A 6,554-nucleotide genomic window follows, 5' to 3' on the forward strand; every position below is an offset into this window, starting at 1 on the left:
AAAGCCCCATTTCTATAAGCACTGCTGTGCGCACCATCAACGCTATTTATGGGCTGGGAGATGGGGGTCTGGGAAGAGGAACGTGCAGGGAGGAAGCCATTCCAAGCTGACAGTGAAGTCACACAGCTGTGCAGCCACCAGCAAGATTTGCTCTGGCCAAAGCAACTCTTCCCCAAAACAGCAGCCAGGTAGAGGAGCTTGCTTCATTGAGACCCTTCAAATGGTCTCTTATTCAAAGTCAAACAAAAAGGCATCTACAATCATGCAACAGCAAAATGCAAGGGCAGAAGCTGCCAAAACACCACAAGCCCCAAGAAGGGAGATCTGAGCATAGGACAGTCAGGGATCCCCAAGTTTCAGTCTGGACTTGCTGTAGCTTAGAGTAAATCCTTTGTCCTTTGTGTCCATTTTTCCATCTCATAAATGATGCTGTTCTCTGGTTTCTAGCCATGCTGAGGGTTAGCGCTTGCACAATGATTTAATGATGAAAAGCTCATTTGAAAAAGCCTGATTCTGCTCTGGAAAGTAAGTAAAAGCACCCTCACCCACACTCTGCTTGTGCTCTGAGATGTATTTGCTGACTGAGATGCATCGTTTCAGCTCTTTCTCCCTGCAACCTGGCTCTGGGGGAGGGAGGGATGTGAAGCCTCCACCCTTCTGGTCCGGCACAGTCATCTGTTGAGCCCCAGAACATGACAGGTGAATGGACTCATAGATACCAGAAGCCTTCAGACACCCTTACTGGGAGTAGCAGGCCAGGAAGAAGGGTCCCCACTTGATTCCCTAAGCTAGGCTGAGCTTGCTGTGACTGCAGGTAGAAATATATCAACTCTTGTTTCCAATACACTGAGCACATCTGATACAGAAGCACTGAGAAAGTCCCCAGCCACCATTCTCCAATGTCGCTTTCTAGAGGAAGGGCAAAGGATTAGCTATAATTAACTAGCTAGCTTCTGGCTGGCTGCCATGCGTCAGATGGTCCCCAGATGGGTCCTGTGGTTATCAGCATCCCAAGGGAGCCCATCATCTGGTGCCTGCCCCTGTTACGCACGAGAGGCCAGAACCACCACCTCCCTCTCATTTGTAAAGTTTCCATTTAAAAAAAGCCAATGAATTTACGTTTTAGACGTGTCACAGAACAGCAGAGGCCTCTGTCAGAACTAAACAGGGAAGGCCACTTCACATATGCCACAGTTCAGAAGAGCTCAGCCCAGCTGTGCTTGCTCCCTGGGAGCCCCCATTAGTAATTAGCTCAAGAGCCTGATGGGCAGACCCTTGTTACTGCAAATGGCCAGAAAGCATATGCTGCAAACCAGAGGCTACCCAATGCTACTAGCTAGCAGGCAACCCACTGCATGCTGGGCCTGTCAGCTCTCAAAAGCAGCCCGCATCAGGCTGAAAATGCAGTCAGAACAGGGTGTGCAATTCACCTATAAGTGCTCCTGCCTGAGCCCCCGCCTGAGCACAATGCTCGTTCCAAAGACCAGGCTGCTACTTGGTGATGCCATGGATGCAGCTCAAAACAGAGGTCACCACTGTCTGTGCTCAGAAGAGACACCAAACCAACTCTTTCTGCAGATGGAGAGGTGCTAATGGTCCCACCCTGGAGAAATTCCTACATGGGAAGTGAACACAGTCACCTCAAAAGCCTCCAAGATTCCAGAGGGACAGAGCCCGCCTGGTGCTACCTGTGTTGAGAAATAGCCCTATCTACCCAAAAGATGCTTTCTCAGCACAGCCAACACCAGGGCAGCTCCCACGGACAACTTGGCAGCAGGAAACTTACACCAGGCCAAACCAGTCTGCCCCCAGCAGAGTGACTTCTCGTGTGGTTAGATGTGCATACAGCAGTAACACAGGGCACTGGAGGATGCTAACACCAGTGAGAAATGTAGACACATCCTACGCACAGACGCAGAGAGGCAACACTCATGCAGGGAATCAGCATGAGCAAGGACAGAACACTGGCAGCCAACTTGCTGTGCCTGGGCAGCCCCATTTCTTTCAGCAGCTGCCTCTGCCCCATCAGTGGGAAGCTGGTGATACCAGCTGTGGACTCAGCTCAAAGGGATGGCAGGGCGGAGCTTTTACTCTGTTCTTTTTGTCCCAAAGGGACTTTTTAAGAGAGATCATTGCTAAAAGGGAACAAAGAGCCTGAAAATGCAGCATAAAGTCTCTGGTGAAGCACAAAACTGGACAGCTCCATGGCTTTATCCCTCCACTCCCCCAATGTGGGAAAGCACTGTTCCAGACCAGAAGCTCTGCACACTCCTGCCGTCGGGGCTTGAATACAAGGAGTACTGTCCCCCTAGTGCAAAAAGGCCCCTGCTGGCTTTTGAATGTCACAATGGGCCATCCGTGCCAGCCTCCAATGGCCTCACCATGCAGGGTGCCACATGCCAATGCTGCAGCATCATAGGAAAGTGCACCAGGCAGCACTCAGAGAAGAGAGAGAGCACTGAGCATGGAGACCCTGCAAATCCACAGGTGGGAAGATGAGGCCATGCTGGCCAGGGAAAGCCAGAGTTCTGCTCCATTCTGAGCCCAAAAGGCTGTTTAGTAGCAGTTTAAACATGCTTAGAGCAAATGGGCATGCAGCACCCCCACTCAGCAGCATGGCCAGGGCAGGGACAGGAGAAACTCAGACCTGTCTGGGACTGTCCTAGACACTTACTGAATACAATGCATCTCACATTGCACTGGTCATGGGGACTAGCCCCCTCCACTGCATGCAGCGTCAGAGCCCCCTTCATCAACTGACCAAAGGCCATCTCATAACAAGGTACATTTTGTGCCCACTGCTGCCAGGAGATGACTGCGCCAGAGCCTGCAGAACTACACAGAGCTCTGCCCAAGCCAGCCATGGTGGCATTGCCTGGGGGCTTGTAGAGAGAAGCAACTGCATTACCATGAGAATCACCCCATCACTCTTCCCAAATGAGGCACAACAATCAACGGTTGAAGTTGGCTCTCACTACTGATGCTGCCAGCCCATGCCCTGAGTCCTGTGACCCACCTAGTCACCTCTGCTTAGCAAAGTTGGACATTTCCATCCCAACCACAGCTGCTTCTTCTGACAGGGGGGCTCCAGCTTCAATATAGTGCTGCCACTTGCCCAGACAGCTGAAACATGGGTAGCCCATGCTAATTAATTTGCTGTTGCTGTGCAGGGCCCATAGTGGTAGCTTTCAGCCTGGGGGGTGCACATCCAATCTGCTCCAGTCATTTTTCAGGATTGCTCTAAACCAGGGCTTGGCAATATCTTGGAGAGGGGGAGCACTTTAACACAGATTAATTCAGAGCACAGGCTGCTTCCAGTCTGTCCTGCACGACCACAGCCACGGTCAATGCTTCCCCTCCCCGTGTTGCTGCTTCTCCCCACTGCTGTGTTAGCAGAGTCCCCCAGAGAAGCCCCCTGGAGCTGAAACACCATAGAAGCCCCCTGTCTCTGTGAGCCAAATGCAGGCAATTGGGAAACTTCCTGTTTTGAGAAGCTACCTTGAGCTCCACAATGCTGTGTAAAGAGCAGTGAATTCAAGTACTGTAAGAGCAAGGCTGGCAGGAGGGTCTGGTGTTAGGTTACACTGCAGGAGGCGTACCTAATACAAGTACTCCTCACTTAGCATCATCCCTGTTAATGTTGTTTCGTTATGATGTTGCAGATCTATTAGAGAACATACTCATAGTACCTTGAGTAAGAGGCACTGTAAGTCAGTTAAAAATCTTGCTTACTCCCCCCCCACCCTTAGAATATTCTCAGCTGAGAGAACCACAGCTGGACTGTCGGGGGGGGGGGGGGGGAAGGCCCCCCCACCCCCCCAGGGAGACGGGGGGGGGGGGGGGAGAAAATCCCCTGCCACTCCCCAAGGGCTATACCCATGCTCTGAGAGCTATGAGTATGTTCAAGTCGCACAATGTTCAGTTATAACATTGTTTGGCTGCCACCTGCTAGTAGGTAACTACTGTGACATAATTGGATTTGCTTAACATCGTTTCGCTTGAAGTCGCATTTTTCAAGAATGTAACGACGACTTTAAGCAAGGAGTATCTGTACATGGTGGCTGGTATTACAGCTGGGCCTTGCTCCCTGTCTTCTATCTCCAGATGGTGCTCAACATACATGGCCAGGACTCAGCCAGGGCCCTGGGGGACTGGCAGGGGAGAGGAGGAGGGCATTCCCCCCCCCACCCCCAGCAGTCCAGCTGTGGTTCTCTCAACCAAGAATATTTGTGTGCGCGGGGCGGGGGAGGGGGGGGGCACCCAAGATTTTTAACTTACTTGCAGTGCCTCTTATTCAAGGTGCTGTCAACAGCAAGCTAAGGACAGGTTTCCCTGAAGCACAGCTAGAATGGAGCCTGCCTGTTGGCCAGATCTGGCCCCTGGGATAGCAATATTAGAGAGACGGGGCAAGCTGTGAGGATGGAAACATTTCAAATGAAGTCAAAAGAAAATTAATTTTCGTCATATTTTCCCAAGTGAAAACTCCAAGTTTCCAGTCAAAAATAAGAATATTTCAGTTCTGAAGCAGTGCCATAGTGCTGGGACTGGTGTCTCCTACTCCCACTCTTCTTCAAGCCAGGCTTCCTGTTAGTACAACTCTCCCAGGATGTATCATCTTGGCAAGAGAAAGCTGCGCATTATGCCAAATGCAAGGCCTAGTTGCATCTTGGGAAATGGAGTCCAGCTGGGGCTTCCAGCTCACGGATTGCAATGTGAGGCACCAGGGCGGCATTTCAGAACAGAAACAGCTCATCTCCTGAGCTGCAGGGTTTTCACCAAAAAGTTGAAGCTTCAAGCAGAAAAATGCACTTGTCACAAAAAAATGTCTTCCAGGTTATGCCTGTTGCTCTGGCGGACAAGACAGCTGCCTTCTGATGTGGGATCAGGAGGGAAGTGACCCAAGCCATGTGGAAGTGAAGGGATCCCCATGCCACTTCAGAGGATGCTGCACCTGACATGGAGCACTTCATTTTGGCAGCAGGTTGCTTGTGATCTCACCTCACTGTTCCCCTCCAGCCGAGACTGCCTGCCTGAAAAAAGGAACCAGTCTAATCCCCCACCCGCCTCCAGTGAATTAATGGATGGATTTACATGTCTTCTGGTATGTGGAGATGAGATGAGATAGCACCTCTGATAGGGGCTTGAAAAGATGTCCATTAACACACTGCAGTGCCTAATTCTGCACAGAACAGGTGCACACAGCACTGAAAAGCCATTAAAGAAAACAAGCTCTCCCAAAATTGGGAATTGCCTTGTAAGCGTAATGCCCAAGCAAGGCACACGGGTTGCTCAGAGACAGCTGTCACTCACTTTTTTTCTCAGGACACTGGTGAGGGGGAAGCACAGGACTACGGAGCATCGATATGAACCAGACATACAAAGACATCCAGAGCTTTAGCCCTTGGAAATCTTTGTTCTTCAGCCTTGAACTATGGTTCTTGCTAAACAGCCTACCTGCAAACGAACTAAGATAAGAGCACTTTTAAAACTTAATTTGAAACCTAGGTAAGAAAATCTATTCCCTCACAGGCTGGCCACCTGTTAGAGCTTTTTAAGACTTTAGGACTTAGAAATGTTAAGATTAAATTGCTTTCAAATATTAATAAGACATTATGCCTTGAAATAAATGTGCATTTTTTAAATTTTAATCAGTTGCTTGATATGTTTTATCTGACAGTTTAGTCATTTATCTCTTTTCTGTATTTTGTTATAGATTTGCTATTAAAATTTAGATATTCTTATGTTGTAAGGATTTAAATTTTGGCTGGACTGGCTCTTCGAAGATTTCTTGGCTCTCAGAATCCATTTGAGGCTCAACACTAGTTGTACAGAAATATAAGCTCTAAGTCAAGAGGTGCAGACCACCCTGGAGCTTGGAGTGATGTAACAATGTGGCAAGCATTGCCATCCCCAAACCTTAGATGATGCACACAAGTCTGGAGTCTCCTCAGATCTAGGATAGAATGAAACCTTTCTACTTCAGAATAAGAAAATGTCAGGGGTAGAAGCCTTTACACCCTATACCTACAGAACTTCTACAACTCTGAGAAGAATCAACAAGTCCTCTCTGTTTCTAACAGGTCCTCAGGAGAAAGATTCCTAAAAAAAGTAAGGGCAGGAAAGGGAGCAAAGAGTGGGACTGGAGGAGGTAATCCTGACCACTGATCTCCAAAGACTAAGGCAGACCATAGCTGGTGGAACAAGTCAAGTCAACTTCCAAAGACAGTGCTCTCCAGACTGGGTCTAAGATGCCTTGACTGCTTCATCAAACATGCTGATGATCACAGAATGAGGGTTTTCCCCAGGTTTATCTCAGATGCTTCTTGGCACAGCAATGTGCTAGTCTGAGAGGGCAAAAGAGTCCAACTTTTTAAACTGGGGCTAAGAAAGTAAAGAGGAAGGGCATAATTCCCCAGAGACAGTGTATGCAGGCAACCCCCGCTTAATGCGGTTTTGGTTAGCGTTATTTCACTATAGCACTCATTTAAAATCAATGCCCAATTTCACTGAGCGCTCAGCTAGTTTTGCTATAGCGCTCAGTGGAATCAGCGAGT

General features: G+C 49.0%; 1 protein-coding gene across 1 annotated transcript in view; it reads right to left on the bottom strand.

The window, feature by feature from the left end:
• LOC102375898 (coronin-7) overlaps positions 1-6,554 on the bottom strand; it is a gene marked incomplete at its 3' end in the record, with an annotated part of 72,283 nt that overhangs the window by 722 nt on the left and 65,007 nt on the right. The gene's annotated exons all lie outside the window — the stretch shown is intronic.

This window comes from Alligator sinensis, unplaced genomic scaffold (genome assembly GCF_000455745.1).
Source record: "Alligator sinensis unplaced genomic scaffold, ASM45574v1 scaffold1297_1, whole genome shotgun sequence".
NCBI classification, from domain to species: Eukaryota; Metazoa; Chordata; order Crocodylia; family Alligatoridae; genus Alligator; species Alligator sinensis.